At 41.1% G+C, this 15,171-nt stretch overlaps 1 protein-coding gene across 1 annotated transcript in view; it reads left to right on the forward strand.

Annotated features, from left to right (window-relative positions):
- Nucleotides 1-15,171, forward strand: part of LOC132826396 (VPS10 domain-containing receptor SorCS1-like) — an 815,604-nt gene that overhangs the window by 262,550 nt on the left and 537,883 nt on the right. The window lies entirely within an intron of this gene.

Raw genomic sequence — 15,171 nt, forward strand, 5'->3', positions numbered from 1 at the left:
TTGATGGGAGCGTTATGCATTAGTAAACGTCAGCGTCATATTGTACAAACATGTGGATCTGGTATTGTCCAACCTAGACAGGCATAACACACCTTGATTATGGTGCTCCTGTAATCTGGAGTTGGGAATTTCAGTCACTGGGTGTTTTACAGTGACAGATCACAGGGAGTTCACTCCTGTTGTCTTTGTGATGAATCAATCCGAATGTGTATCAGAAATCATGAACATGCCCCAGCTGAATAATTATTATCAGCTATGTTCAGTAGCTCACTTAACAAACTTATAAAACAGGACAACTGCTTCAGTGAGCTAGCAGATAAAGAATATCCCTATAATCTCAAAGGCAAGAGAGTGTTTCCTCAAAACCATGAGGCAGAACCTTGCAGGTTTATATACTACTGAGTACTGAAAGGAGGGTGACCCTCCAGTACAGTATAGGAGGAGGCTGACCCTCCAGTACAGTATAGGGGGAGGGTGACCCTCCAACACAATATAGGGGAGAGTGACCCTCCAGTACAGTATAGGAGGAGGCTGACCCTCCAGTACAGTATAGGGGGAGGGTGACCCTCCAACACAATATAGGGGAGAGTGACCCTCCAGTACAGTATAGGGGGAGGCTGACCCTCCAGTGCAGTACAGGGGGAGGATGACCCTCCAGTACAGTATAGGGCTGGGTGACCGTCCAGTACAGTAAAGGGGGAGGGTGATCCTCTAGTACAGTATAGGGGGAGGGTGACCCTCCAGTACTGTATAGGGGGCAGCTGACCCTCCAACACAATGTAGGGGGAGGGTGACTCTCCAGTACAGTATGGGGGGAGGCTGACCCTCCAACACAATATAGGGGGAGCGTGACCCTCCAGTGCAGTATAGGGGATGGGTGACCCTCCAGTGCAGTATAGGGGGAGGGTGACCCTCCAGTGCAGTATAGGGGGAGGGTGATCCTCCAGCGCAGTATAGGGGGAGGGTGATCCTCCGGCGCAGTATAGGGGGAGGGTGACCCTCCAACACAATATAAGGGGAGGGTGACCCTCCAGTACAGTATAGGGGGAGGGTGACCCTCTAGTACAGTATAGGGGGAGGGTGACCCTCCAGTACAGTATAGGGCTGGGTGACTGTCCAGTACAGTATAGGGGGAGGGTGATCCTCTAGTACAGTATAGGGCTGGGTGACTGTCTAGTACAGTATGGGGGGGGTGACCCTCTGGTACAGTATAGGGGGAGGGTGACCCTCTAGTACAGTATAGGGCTGGGTGACCGTCCAGTACAGTATAGGGGGAGGCTGACCCTCTAGTACAGTGTAGGGGGAGGGTGACCCTCCAGTACAGTACAGGGGGAGGGTGACCCTCCAACACAATATAGGCGGAGGGTGACTCTCCAGTACAGTATAGGGGAAGGCTGACCCTCCAGTGCAGTATAGGGGGTGGGTGACCCTCCAGTACAGTGTAGGGGGAGGATGACCCTTCAGCGGAGTTGGATGAGCAAGCATTGTAATGTTAAGCATTGCCATCTTTTGAAGGAAATATTCGGCTGCATTCTTTGACATGTTTGGCTCTGAGAGGAGAACAGCCGGGGGTTTTACCGTCAAATTTGGCCAATATTCTTCCTTCACGTGACACATTATCTGAAAGAGTTGATCTGGTCATTTATCTCGATGCTGCTATTTGTAGGAACTGGGGTGTACCAATTGATTGATTCTTACTTGCATAGTAATCAGGCGCTTGTGTACTCCCATGAGATATTCCATGACAATAAGAAACATAGACTTTCTGAAGAGGACGATTGAATTTGTGTGGTTCCATTTGAAGTCCCTGTCAGATTGCTAAAATGGGAATTTCAGTTCTGATTATACCATCATAGTTTTGTCTCAAAAATCAGCATGGGATCATGGGGAAATTGTACCCATCAGTGGTGAGCTAAAACTTGCTTTCACAGCCACATCTCTGTCCTCAGTGAACATCCTTCGACCCCCTCCCCCACACAGCTTAATTTTAGATCCATAGAACCATAAAATATTCCAGTGTAGATAGAGTCCTTCAACCCACTGTGTCTGTGCGAGCTCCTGAAAGACACACCCAGCTGGTTCCAGTCTCCAGCATTTTCTCTGTAGCCCTCTAACTTCATCCCTTTCAAATATATCTCCAGCTCTCTTCTGAAATTTTCTGTGGAATCCCCCTCCACCACTCTCCCAGGCAGCGCATTCCAAATCCGAATGATTCTCTGATTAACGACATTTCTCCTTATCTCACTCCTATCTCTCTCACTGACAATCTTAAAATTGTGCTGCCTAGTTACTAACATACCAACTGTCAGTCAAAATTGTTCATAATGTTGAACATCTCACTAAGATCACCTCTTCAGCTTCTCTGCTCCAAGGAGTATAATGTTATTAGCAAATAGAATCCATTCTTTCTCTAGCACAACTTAGTCTAAACCCATTTTACATCTCTTTTATCCTTTCTCCACCATTAATAACACGTTGATTTTTAGTACTTGACTCTGTCTCTGTTAAAAATATACAATTAGAAAAAACATCAATACTGCCAGTTCTGAAAATGTGTTGTATTGGACTCAAAATGTGAACTCTGCTCCCTCTCACTACTGATACTGCCAGACCTGTTGACTCCTCCAATGTTCACTCTGTTGGTTGCTATTTGCATGAAATAACAAAAAGAATCAATGAGACCATTTCCTTCCCCAGACAGCGGTGACTAACATCTCTTAGTGAGTCAGGGAGATTTGTATGACAGGGATTCTGATGGGTGAAAGCTTTGAATTATTAAACCTTGTGCTTGGTCTCACTTGGCGACTGTACTTTATTTCAGCCTTTGTTCCATCGTGTTTAAGGAATGAAAATTTCAGAGGTATATCGCTCAGGGAGAGGTTTACATGTTCTGAAAAGCCTAACTTGTCTCTTTGAGTTCTGGAAACAAACATCAAGCTGATGCTGCTTTAATCTCTTTCATTGACTGTAAACTACACTGTGTTATGTTGCCTTGATAACATTTTAAAGATATGCATAATTCGTACATAAAGGGCTTTTTCAAAAAAAAACTTTGCCATAATACTACAACTCAGCTGCTAAATGCAGACTGGAATAATGAATACCAAAGCACAAAACCATTGTCTAAGCTCTATCTGCCACAGTATAACAGATCCATTCAGTTTTCAGATCCTGCTATTGCCTCAAGATATAAGTATTTTCTCCCTGCAGGAGTTAAAAATGTTCCTGTTATTTGCAACTGCACTGTTGCAAATGTGAGATGTAAAATTCCAATGAATCATTTGTGTTTCTTTTTCCTCATTGGAAAGATTGTACAGATAGAATGAGAACCTTTTTGAATGCCCTTATAGGTAATAGCTTTTATGAATAAAGTTTAATTTTTCAATTAAAAAAATACCTGTATAAAAGCAGCTCACTGCCACCTCCTGCAGGACAGCTAAGGATGGACAATAAATACTGGCCCAGTTACCAAGGCCAGTGTCCCTTGTAAAAACAAACTAAAATGTTTTGGAATAGAAAATAGTCTTTGTATAATTATAGACTAATACAACACAGAGGGAGATCATTTGGTAAGCCAGATCTGAGCAGCGCTTTGAGTAAGTTAACTAATTAGTTCCACTCATCTGCTTTTCTTCAATATCCCTTTCATTTCTTTTCTGTTTTAATATTTATCCAGTTACCTTTTGGAATTTACCATTTCAATTCCTGTTGCTCAAAGATCACAGGAATAGGAGCAAGAGTGGGCCATTCAGCCCCTCGAGCCTGCTCTGCCATTCAATAGGATCAGAGTTGATCTGATATTACTTTCCTTCCCTTTCGCTGTAATCCTTGATTCCCCAACTGACCAATAATCTGTTTGTCTCAGAATGTATACAAACAACTCTACTCCTACAGCTCTCTGTGGCATGGAGTTCCAAAGACACACAACCCTCTAAGAGAGGAAATTCCTCCTCATCTCAGTCTTTAATTGTTACCCTTTTACTCTAAGACGATGCCTTCCAGCCCTAGACTCTCCCATGATGGGAAACATTCTCTCAGCATCTGCAGACCTCACGTTTTACTCAAACATTCTCTCAGTATTTACCCTGTCAAGCCCCTTAAGGATGCAGTGTGTTTCAACAAGATCATCCCTCAATCTTCTAAATTCCAGTGAATGGACTCCCAACCTGTTTAAATTTTGCTCATCAGACAATCCTTCTATACTAGTCATCATCCAAGGGGAAATTCAGTGGCCATAGTATTAAAGGAACACAAAACCATAGAATGATAAAGTTGACATGGTCTGAACAGATCATAGGTCTGCTCTCTCATTAGACACAGATGACTGGTTGGTGGTTTTAACTAAAGGTCTCCACACCTCAGGCATGGGGAAAGGTTGAGAAGGAGAGTCCTTTTTGGTCAGTGTGGGATTTGAACCAAGGTTGTTAACATCACTCTACATTTCAAACCAGCTTTCCAAACAACTGAGCTAGCTAACCAACCAACCAACCTCACTCCCACCCCCAACCCCCACCCAATAAAGGAAAATTGTGGTGAAGGAGAACATTTCTTCCCTCAAGAGCTATGACACCACCCTGGACAAAGCAGCCCAGCTTACTGGCTCTACAAACATCCTTCGCCATCGACTCTCAGTAGCAGCAGTGAGTAAAATCTATAAGATGCACTGTAGAAATTCACCAAAGTTCCTGAGACAACAACTTCCAAACCTACAACCAGTTCAATCTAGAAGGACAACGGCAGCAAATACCACCACCTTCAAGCCACTCATGATCCTGACCTGGAAATGTATCGCCACTCCTTCACTGTTGCTGAGTCAATATCCTGGAATTCTCTCCCCAAGGACATTGGGTTTACCACAGCATGTGATAGAAGGAAGTTGACCACCCCTTCTCAAGGACAACTTGGGGTGGACAATAAATGCTGGGCCCAGCCAGTGGCATCCGTATGTGAATAAAAAAGGAAAACACCCAGGTGACTCAGGCTATGGAGGATGTACAATGGGATATTGAGCGTTATTCATTCATCATTCTTGGGATGGACACTTCCCCAGAATGACCATGTTCTTTATATAAGGCTGGTCACAAAATCCAATTGCAAATAAGGAACATGTGGAATCATGCTTATTTTGATAGTATTTGTTTTGCTTTAGATTAGATCCTCTACAGTGTGGAAACAGGCCCTTCGGCCCAACAAATCCACACTGACCCTCCGAAGAGCAACCCACCCAATTCCATTCCTCTACATTTACCCCTGACTAATGCATCCAACACTACGGGCCAATTCACCTAACCTGCACATCTTTGGGCTGGGGGAGGAAACCAGAGCACCCGGAGGAAACCCACACAGACATGGGGAGAATGTGCAAACTCCATACAGACAGTTGCCCGAGGTGGGAATTGAACCCAGATCCCTAGCACTGTGAGGAAGCAGTGCTAACCACTGAGCTACCATGCCATCCCTAAATTCTCATGACATTTGCAGCTAGAGCCTCTAAGAATGGCCAAAGAACTCTTGCTCTAACAGTGGTAAATGGGAATTTCCAATTCATATGAATGCCGTGGTTCAAGAAGACAGCTGCCCATCACCTTCTCAAGGGTAACTCTGGTTGGGTACAAATGCTGACCCAGTCAGCAATGCTTACATCCAATAAGTGAATCAAAACATCAATTCTTTTATCTCCATGTGGTCATTGCTAAGATCATAAAAAGAAATTGAAGCGAGAGCAGACAGCTCAATCCATTGAGTCTGGATTCTACCATTCAGTAAGGTCATGGCTAATCTGACTTCACAGTGGCCTAAAAAGAGGCTGTTTTTACACTGCGCCTGCTTTCCGTGTAATTTTGACTCAGGATATTGACTCAGCAACAGTGAAGGAGTGGCGATACACTTCCAGGTCAGGATCGTGAGTGGCTTGGAGGGGAACTTGAAGGTGATGGTATCTGCTGCCACAAAGAACTCTCTTTCTCAACTTTGCCCCTGCTTTCCATGTAATTTACCACTTTCTTCAATTGCTCATTGTCTTAACAATTAACCCTAAATGATCTGGTTTAAAGATTTTTTAAGGCCAATATCCCATCTTCAAAATATAAATTAAAAACCCCAAAAACTATGGGAAATCAGAACCTGAAGTGGTTCAAATTGTCAGAAGTCACACAAAGTGACTTCACCCAACAAAGGATCAGCGTCCTGAAAGTTTGTGATTTAAATAAACCTGTTGGACCGTAATCTGGTGCCGTGTGACTTCTGACTTTGTCCACCCCGGTCCAATAGCGGCTCCTCCACATCATGGGTCAAATAGCCCCTTTAGTATGCTGCCATTCAGTTAGATTGGTGCTGATCTTCTCCAACTCAACTCCTACTCCCCCCATTTACTCTAAAGAAAATTGGATCTGCAAAAACGAGACAGGATGTTCAGACTTGCATGTGAATAAACTCTAAGTTCTCCTGAAAAGAGATTGAAAAATCTATAGTTTTAGTTTTTTTGCAATTGCCTTGACCTCTGCTAAGCATCAAAAACTCTGCAGAGAAATAACAAAGGAAAAGGTCAGTAATACAGCTTTCATTGAAGCAGTGGCAGAGATGAAAGTGCAAAATATTTTATTGATGGAACAAAGACTTGAATGACTGAAAGTGTCTTCCAGTGAATACTGGATACAATGACCTAAAAAAAAATGGAGTTATATTCCCCATGACAATTCATTCTTAGAGTGACCAAGGTATAGCACAGAATAGTCCTATTCAGAAAATTATTCTTCACTGTGTTGATTTGCCTATCATGTGTAGTTTTTATTAACTTTATAGGAATTACAACATAATATTGTTGAAACTTGTTCTATATATTACTAGTTGGAAAGATTGTTTTCCCTTCTGGCAGAGTTTCAGATCAGGGATTATCATCTCACACTAAGGCTTCACACATTTAAGTTAAAGATGAGGAGGAATCTCTTCTTTCAGTAATGAATCTATGGAATTCTTTACGACAGTGTACTGTCTAGGCTGAGTCATAAAGCACATTCAGTGCTGACATAGACAGATGATTAATCAGTCAAGAAATCAAGGCAAAACCAGAAAATGCTGGAGAAACTCATCAGGGCTGGCAGCATCTGTGAGGAGAGAAGCAGAGTTAATGTTTCAAGTCCAGTGACCCTTCTTCAGAACGTAGATCAAGGGTTAGGGGGGAAAGGCAGAAATGTGGAGCTGAGGATTATCAGATCAGACACGATCTCATTAAATGGCAGAACAGACAAGATAGCCAAATGTTCTTCTTCCGCTCTCATGGTCCCTGCAGTCTTAACATTTAATTGACGTTTTTCTAATAGATCCTTTAAAATTTTGGCTCTTTTGAAAGTTTATTTGCTTTAACATTCAGAAGTTAAGAGTTAGCTTAAAGTTAATTTAATCTTGCTTTTCAGTCAAATTTCTGACACTGGGGGCCCATTGTTTTAGGAACAGTAACCTGACATTGATTTTTCATGAACTGGCCAATGGAGCTTATCCATTAGGAACTCCAAGGGAGAGTTATGTTGGACTCGAGACATTAAGTCTACTTTCTCTACACAATGGCTGCCAGAACTGTTGAGTTTCTCCAACGATTTTGGTTTCTATTTCAGATCTCCAGCATTTACAATGTTTTGCTTTTATCACTGCTCATTGTGGTTACAACAGGGGAACCATGGAATGCTTAATTCCTCAGGCTATCATTTGCCACTTTAGATCAAAACAGTATTTACCGCAGGCAAGCAATTTGTTATTAATCAATTTTAATTTATAGGTAGATCGAGTGAGCAGGGGTCTTTTTTTCTGTTAATTGCAAGATCAATCATGTTGGCCTTTACCTTCTCAATTGACTGCACTGTCTACCCAATAGCTAGTTTATCCTCAAGCAGAACAATTGGCATATGTAAGAAAATAAAAATGCACACCGAGTTACAGAATAGTTACTGCACAGAAGGCAGCTATTTCAAGCTTCAAAGCTCTGCAAGATTCCTTGTGACTTTGAAGTTCTTTGCAAAATCTCTCCTCTATGGAAAACAATTCCTGTTTCTCCAATCTACTCACCTAACTCCACAGAATAGATGCAGAATCATTGGACTGAATCTTACTTTTTCTGGCCATGTGTGAAATGTATCTAGTTTTTTTTGAGGGATTCTTGTCAGGAGGCTTACTGCAAATCTGATCAAGCATGACTCTTTAACAACCTATCCTACCCCTTTGCACCCCTCCAGTCCCTCAATCCTAGAACCATTCTCTGAAATGTTTCCTGAAATTTCTCTAATAACTGCCTATTTCCAATAGTGCAATCCCCAGAATTGGACATGATTCCAGTTACTGTATGAAGGTAGATGCCAACTTAATCGTTTTTCCTCATGGTATAAAGCCTGAATGCCTTTAAAAAATGCTTTTTCACTCTGACTTGCCATTTTCAATGACTTGCTCATATGTATCTAGAGATCCCTCTGAAAGTGTATCCTTTATTTTACGTCGCTTATCCTCATCCTTCCATTCCAAACACGTAACATTTCACACTTCTCAGCTTTCAGTTTTATCTCCTCCATATGTCCATTTACTCCATCAATATGTCTCCTTCTTCTAGAATTCTATCACTATTCTCAAACCTCCAGCATGGCTTTAGAGACTGGTGAATAGAAACACAATGCCCCTTCCCCCAGCTCTTATTCTCGATAATTCTAGTTTCCCCATCAGCCCCACCACCCCCTTGAAATCTCCGCCCTCCTTTAATTCTTGCTTTTTATGGAGCTTCTATGTTTTTCATTCCACAAGGTGGTGGCCTAATGGTTTTATTGCTAGACTGTTAATCTCGAAACTCAGCTAACTTTCCTGGGACCTGGGTTCAAGTCCTGCCACGGCAGATGGCAGAATTTGAATTCAATAATAACCTGGAATTAAGGATCCACTGATGACCATGAAGCCATTGTTGGAAAAACCCATCTGGTTCACTGATGTCCTTTAGGGAAGGAAATCTGCCATCCTTACCTGGTCTGGCCTACATGTGACTCCAGACCCACAGCAATGTGATTGACTCTCAACTGTCCTCTGAAATGGCCGAGCAAGCCACTCAATTCAAAGATAACTAGGAATGGGTAATAAATGCTGCCCAGATTAGAGTGGTGCTAGAAAAGCACAGCAGGTACGGTAACATCTGAGGAGCAGGAAAATTGATGTTTCAGGAAAAAGACCTTCAGGAATTCCTCTGATGCTGCCTGACCTGCTGTGCTTTTCCAGCACCACTCTAATCTTGACTCTAATTTCCAGTACCTGCAGTACCCACTTCCACCCTGATGAATGCTGCCCAGCTAGCCATGCCCACATCCCACGGGTGAATAAAGAAAGACTTTGTCCCATTAAGACCTGGAGACCCTAGCAATGCCTCTCTCCCTCTCCATTGCATTTTCCTCTTTCAAGGCACTCCTTAGAACCTAGCTGTTTTATCACCTGCCGTAATATCACCTCTATGGCTTAGTGTGAGCTTTCTGTTTGACAGTACTCCTGTGAAACACCAGCATATTTCCCATGTTAAAGGCACTACATAACCACAAATTATTGGGCTGAAACAATTATCTAAATTCCTTTGAAATGGGTCAGGAGAGACCTCATTCTTTCCTCTGGGATTATGGTGTTGGATCAGATTTTCAGTTTGACCTCTGTAATTATTTGGACTTAGTGTCAGAAACTGGACAAAATCAAAGGTTTTGGTTATGCTACAGAACCAAGCATAATACCAAGGCTCAAGATCTACTCTTGACCCTGTAAACCAACAAAAGTGAAATTTCTTCCACCTCTCCTGCCTAGGGTTTACGTTGCCTCCAGGATGATAGGATCCAATCATTTTTCAGGTGAAGTCACAGTACAAAATGTTCGGACCTTGGCTTTCAAAGTCTGGTCCAATCAGACAACAAGGATATCCATTAGACGTCCACAGTCGGACTCATCAGTGGAAGTGAAGTGATCAGTCCACTTCAGTTTTTACATTTTTAGTGAAGCATTTAACTTTGTTAAAGTGATAGATTTCATTCAGGGAGGCAGAATAATTCAAAGAACTAAAAGGCTTTACGTATTACTTCCCATGACCCCCAAGTCTCTCTCTCTCTCTATTTGAAGCATCGTTGTATTTGCAGTGTGTGAACCTAACTGTCCACCACTTTGCACCAAAGGTGCAGTTGGCAACACTGATCAGAGATAAAGCTGAAACACGGCTGCGGTTCTCATCTCTGAGACTCCTGTAGGCCATCTGCAATTGCCCATCATAGACAGGCAGGAGGCTGGAAGAACACAGCAAGCCAGACAGCATCAGGAGATGGAGAAGTCAATGTTTCAGGAAGCTTCTTCAGGAAGCAACTGCAGCTTTTCTGTCTCTAATTATCCATCAAGCAGCATCATCAAGCATTCAGGTACAACTCTTCAGGTCTGCCTTCATCCTAGGTCCTGGCGATAAATTGCTACTGCAGCAACCTGCCATCTGCCTCCCAGTATCCTCAGGCTCTTTCAGAGTGACATTGTTGATTTAATGCCAATTAGTGGCTCACATTATGAACATATTGCTTTGGGCACCCATGATTGCCAGTAGCTATGTTATGACTCCCATGTGCATTTTCTATAAGTGGTTTAAAGCTGAGAGATTACCAAATGTGCCTTAACTGGATCTGAACTCATTTCTTAGAACGTATAATAGTATATTGTCAAAAAGTTCTGTGGGAAAATGGTTCAAAATATTTATAATAGTAAAATAGAGGGGATGATGGCCAAGTGGTGTTATCACTGTACTTTTTAATTTGGAGACCTGGGTAATGTTCTGGGGACCCAGATTCAAATTCCACGATTAATTCAACAAAAATCTAGAATTAAGAATCTAATGATGACCATGAATCCATTGCGGATTGTTGGAAAAACCCAGTGTTTTAGAAGTACACAAAATACTTCTGGGATATCCTTAAGATCTCCCTGTATCTGCGTGGGTTTCCTCCAGGTGATCTGGTTTCCCCCGTCAGTCCAAAGATGTGCAGGGTAGGTGGATTGGCCATGGGAAATTGCCCAAGTGTGCAGACTTACATAGGTTAGACCTGGGAAATGTAGGGTTACAGAGATAGGGCCAAGAAGTGGGTTGTGGTCAGAGGGTCAGTGTAGACTCGATGGGCCGAATGGCCTGCTTCCACCTTGTAGGGATTCAATAATTCTATGTTATAACTTGTTGCATAAATGTGAATTCCTGCTGAAAACACAAATAGTGATTGGATATGAGGAGTGACAAATTACTTTTTCTCTATAATATGATAGTGATATTTTATAGCTGACACTTTCCCTGATGTTTTGCTCTTCAAACAATGCAAACAGTATGAGAAAAGATCTCAATTAGGTAAGAAGGGGTTGATGACCGAATGTTAGAGCAGATTAATCTCCATGTTTTTATTCGCTTTCTATAGGTCAACCCCATACTGAGACCTGGTTATAAGTTGTATGTTATCTTCCTCTCTGTCCGGTACCATTGAATTGATGGCAGTAATTTCTCTTGGTTACTGCAGAAACCAAACATTCGTGTGCAGTTCCTGCAATCAATATTACAAAGCTTCCTTTGTAATATTGACAAGAGGCCTGTTAGATGATGTTCAGTTATCATCCTGGTACCACTTATTAATTATTGTATAGTATTGTTTTTTCAAAGATCAATTCTCAGTTTGCATACTTTTCAGCCTTTCTAAGATTAATAATTCACTCACCAATATTTATTGGCTTATCTATGGGAGAAAGGGGAAACAGTTCTATTTGTGACATTGATGATGTATGAGGTATGGTTTTAAAACATGAAGAATTTTCTTTTCCTGCAGCGCGTCTCTTATCTTTCTATTTCCGTTTCAAACCACCTTAATAAATTCAGGAAAAATGGCAAAATATACAGACAACTCATCTCATCCCAACAGAAACAAATTCTCCAAGAAATTTCAGGGACTAAATGCCATCAAAATCCTTGGGACCTGACGACCTACATCAAGGTTTCTGGTCGAGATTCGTTCAGAGATACTGGATATACTGGTTATGTATTTCCAAAATTCCTCAATTTTGGAATGGTCCCAGCAGGTTGGAAATTAGCAGTCATAATATCATTATTTGAGATGTAGAGGTGCCGAAGTTGGACTGGGGTGGACAAAGTTAAAATCTCACAACCTCAGGTTATAGTCCTTGAGGTTTCTTTGGAAGTGTGTCCAAATAAACCTGTTGGATTATAACCTGGAGTTGTGAGATTTTTAACTTTGACCATTATTCAGGACAGAAGGGAGCAGTAAAACCCTGAGCTGCTGACTAGTTAGCCTGACATCAGTCGTCAGGAAATGCTGAACTAAGAAAATTATAACAGATGTAAATTGGATCATTCTGAATCAAAACTAAAAGAACTGCAGATGCTGGAAATCAGAAACTAAAACAGAAATTGCAGGAAAAACTCAGCAGGTCTGGTAACATCTGTGAAGAGAAATCAGAGTTAACGTTTCAGGTCCAGTGACCCTTCCTCCCCAGACCTGAAACATAACTCTGATTTCTCTCCACTGATGCTGCCAGACCTGCTAAGCTTTTCCTGCAATTTCTGTTTTTGCATTCTAAATCAACATGCCCGTAGGAGAGGGAAATTCTGTTTGACAAATTTTTTACGTTTCGTCAGGATGCATCTAAATGAACTGGAGTCAGCAATGTGGTGCACTTGGATTTCCAGAAGGTCATTTGACAAGGTGTCACACAAAATGTTTTGACACAAGAGAAAAGTTACTGGAACGGGTGATGTATTAGCATGAATAAATAACTAGTTACCAGATAGGAAGCAGAGAATAGGGATATAAACAGCATTTTCAAATTGAGACGCTATAATCAGTGGAGTGCTTCAAAGATTAGTGACAAAGCCACAACTATTTACAACCTATATTGATTCCTTAGATAAAAATAATGAGACAACTGCATCCAAGTTTTCTGAGGGTAGAAAACAAGGTAGAAACATAAACTGTGAGAAGGAACATAAAGTTGCTGAAAAGAGGCATCAGGTGGTTAACTGCATGGATAATAAGGTGACAGATGGTGTACAATGTGGAAAAGTGCGAGATGGTTCATTTTGCAGTAAGAATAAAATGCAGAACATTTTCTTTAAAGGCATAAAATATCAAAATATTTTTGTTCTGTGCCACTTAAGGTGTAGAAGGAACACAGGAAGTTGGCATACAGGTATGGAACGTAAATTGGAAGACATATGACGTGTTGACATTTTTTGCAAGGGGATTCGAAAACAAAAACAAGGATGTCTTCCTACATTGCGGATTCGTAAGGGAATTCCCAGAGTAAATGCTGAAAGGAAACTTCCCCTCATGGGAAAGGCTAGGACCAGGAGGCATATTCTCCGAATAAAGAGATGCCAATTTAAGATGAGGAGGAATTTCTTCTGTCAGAGGGTTGAGAGTCTTTAAAACTCCTTGTCACAGAGATGGCTTTGGTCTGAGATGAAAAGAAATGTCTTCACTTTAAGGCATTTCATATGTTTACAACTCTCTCCTCCACGGTGCTGCAGCTTTCTGTCATTGAATACACTCAAGGCTAAGAAACATATTTCTGGTCTCTTGCAAACAAATGGATATTAATGAGGGTGAAAGATGTGGTGTTGATGCAGAAGATCAACTAAAATCATGTTGAATGTCAGAACAGGCCAGAGGGACCGCACGATCTATTCCTGCTCCTATTTCTTAAGTTCATCTTATCTTGCTGCTCCCATTTACCATTATTGTCGTCCCACGTAATGACAGCAGGAAAATTATTTTATAAATGCCTTGAGATATTTTTCATAGGGACTAAGCATTTTTCCATGAAATTGCCAAGTTCATTTCCTTGTTGACCAATTTAAATTACAAATTCAACCTCTTTATATGAACTTGACATTTTGTCTGTGATGGTTATCACATTGGACTTGACATTTTCATCTGAAAGATACTGACACTTGACTGACTCCAGAGTCCGAAAACCTTGAAAATCCATTGTCAATCCCACATATATTTGTTAAAATACAGACCAACTTCCACACATTGTTTATATTATTGACCACAAAAAAAAGCATGTCAGTTTTTGACAGATCAAAGCATCCATTTTTTCAGATCATTTCCCCTGCATTCAGTTGCTGTTACAACTGCTGACTAAACTCAGTGTATGTGGTGAGAGTTGACACTTCACCAAAAGAAAATGTAATTGGCTATTAGAGCACATCTCATTTCAGTCCTGGGACCTGGACATGTTCCAGTGATGTTCAAATTCTTTTTTGATGATGGAAACCATTTCTGAAACTAATTTTGGCAGTTTTAATTAAATTAAAAGTTAAAAATGCTTGAACATTAAGGAGCTCAGTTAGCATTAAAGAGAGAATAAAAGACTCATAGTGTGACAATTATGACACTTTGCATTTACATGGCACCTTTAACAGAGTAATATGACTCAAGTCATGACAGAGGTGTGCTATCAGATAAAATTTGACAAAGTTGTCATATTAGACAACATTAGGAGAGTTGAACAGTTGTTCAAAGAAGTAGATTTTAAGGAGGAGAGAGAGAGAAAATATACAGCCCCTCCATGTATGCTGCATTGACACAACTATTCACTTGATTTTAATTTAAAGATAAATAATCTTTAACATATTTGACCTTCAAACTTTAAAGAAAGGACTAAGTCTAAAGCAAGGATAAAGTTTGTGACTGATTAGGGTTGTGAGAGTTGTGGCTTTAGGAGAAGGTCACTCTATCTTGGAGATTTGAGTAAGAATGAGGTGAAGGCAGCATTGATGAAACAAAGTGGATGGTTTTAAAGGTAAATAAAAACTGTCTAACTACTCTCAAACAAGTTCCTATTAACCACAGGTCTACAGCACAAAATAGACCAGAAATTGGTATTTTATATGAAATTGGAAACCTCGTTCACGCATGACAAATGGAAGTGTCAACCTGTTTGACAGTAGAGATTGTCAGGCTCAGGTCAAGCTATACAAAATAGAGCAAAACAGACTCTTATTTGCATTAGTTAATCCTGACTTGGGAAGAATTGGCACTGACTCTGGTTACTAATGCATCGATGCTGATGCCTTCCAGATTGAGACAGACTTAAGTTTTTCCAGGGAGAAGGGTTTTTTTTTTCAATAAATTC

The sequence above is a fragment of the Hemiscyllium ocellatum genome, chromosome 22 (genome assembly GCF_020745735.1).
Source record: "Hemiscyllium ocellatum isolate sHemOce1 chromosome 22, sHemOce1.pat.X.cur, whole genome shotgun sequence".
NCBI classification, from domain to species: domain Eukaryota; kingdom Metazoa; phylum Chordata; class Chondrichthyes; order Orectolobiformes; family Hemiscylliidae; genus Hemiscyllium; species Hemiscyllium ocellatum.